General features: G+C 36.0%; 1 protein-coding gene across 1 annotated transcript in view; it reads left to right on the top strand.

Annotated features, from left to right (window-relative positions):
• The first annotated feature begins 582 nt into the window (after positions 1 to 582).
• Positions 583 to 1,152, top strand: part of LOC100158841 (leucine zipper putative tumor suppressor 2 homolog) — a 51,331-nt gene continuing 50,761 nt past the window's right edge. Inside the window, exon 1 of the mRNA XM_029491755.1 lies at positions 583 to 861. The gene's annotated coding sequence lies outside the window, so the exon portion shown is untranslated. The remainder of the gene's footprint in view (positions 862 to 1,152) is intronic.

Raw genomic sequence — 1,152 nt, 5'->3', positions numbered from 1 at the left:
TTGCATAGAAAAATTGGCAAAAAAAGTTGCTTTTTGCGTGGGTGTGGTTAGATAAGCATTTCTCCAAAGAAATGAAACTATATTGTTCAATAATTATATAAAAACTATAAAATTATTGTATTTTATATTTTTATACTGAGAGTTTGTTTTTTTGCATGTGAAAATCATCCATGTAAGTGGTGGTAAACGTATAGGACACATGCGTACCAAAGATGGCATGTTGGCCAATAATTTAACGGCACAAAAATAATAATCATTCTAGACAAATTCTTACTTATAATTTTAATAATTTTATTTTTCAATATAATATTACATTTTTAACTAAGTTTCCTACCCCATTATTGTAAATAGAATAGTATAGGATAACATTCTGATATTATGGTAGCTTAATAATAATATTACGAATACGATACGGTTTGTGAGTTGTTTTGTTTATGTCGAGGACAATAATTTGCGGCGGCAGTGACCCACACGAGAATAACAGCTGTTGACTGGGAGGAACGCACGCGCCAGCGCGCGTGCGCATCAGTCGAACCGGTCACCCCGCGCAAAGTGCCGTCACCAAAGATCAACACGGGCGCACGAACCGCAGTAGTGGCGCGGTTAGTCGAGTACGGGGTACTCAAGTAGTCGACGGTTGGCCGCCACCAGCGACGTAATCGAATCGGTTTTTCGCGCGTGCACGCTCGACTCCGCCACCCCCGCAAGTGGCTCGCATACTATAGTACGGTCATTTTTCCGATTTCCTAATCGTAAATTTTCTTCCGCTGTTTTTTCAACTTACGAAACCACGAGTGACGAGTACAAGAATCGTAGTCGTATTCTTATCGGCAGGGATTAGTAGTTAATAATATTATTTAAGTAAGTAAAATTATGTTTACGTTTGGTATTATTATTATTATTATTATTATTATTATTATTATTATTATTATTGTGAATTATATTTTTGATGCTGAACACATACCCCTGCGTGCATCAAGCTCTGCATGTCAGAGGAAAACTAATCGTCCCCTCAATAATCTCTATTTTTGGTTTTCTAACGGTTTTTTTAGTTTTGTGCATTATCATATCGATTGACCAATCTACTATAATACTACTACAGTATAATACAGTATGTTAAAATGTTTTGTATATCTACTAGTAGATTAGATC

Source organism: Acyrthosiphon pisum, chromosome A3 (assembly GCF_005508785.2).
Source record: "Acyrthosiphon pisum isolate AL4f chromosome A3, pea_aphid_22Mar2018_4r6ur, whole genome shotgun sequence".
Taxonomy (NCBI): Eukaryota; Metazoa; Arthropoda; class Insecta; order Hemiptera; family Aphididae; genus Acyrthosiphon; species Acyrthosiphon pisum.
This window is presented reverse-complemented; position numbering and strand designations above follow the sequence as displayed.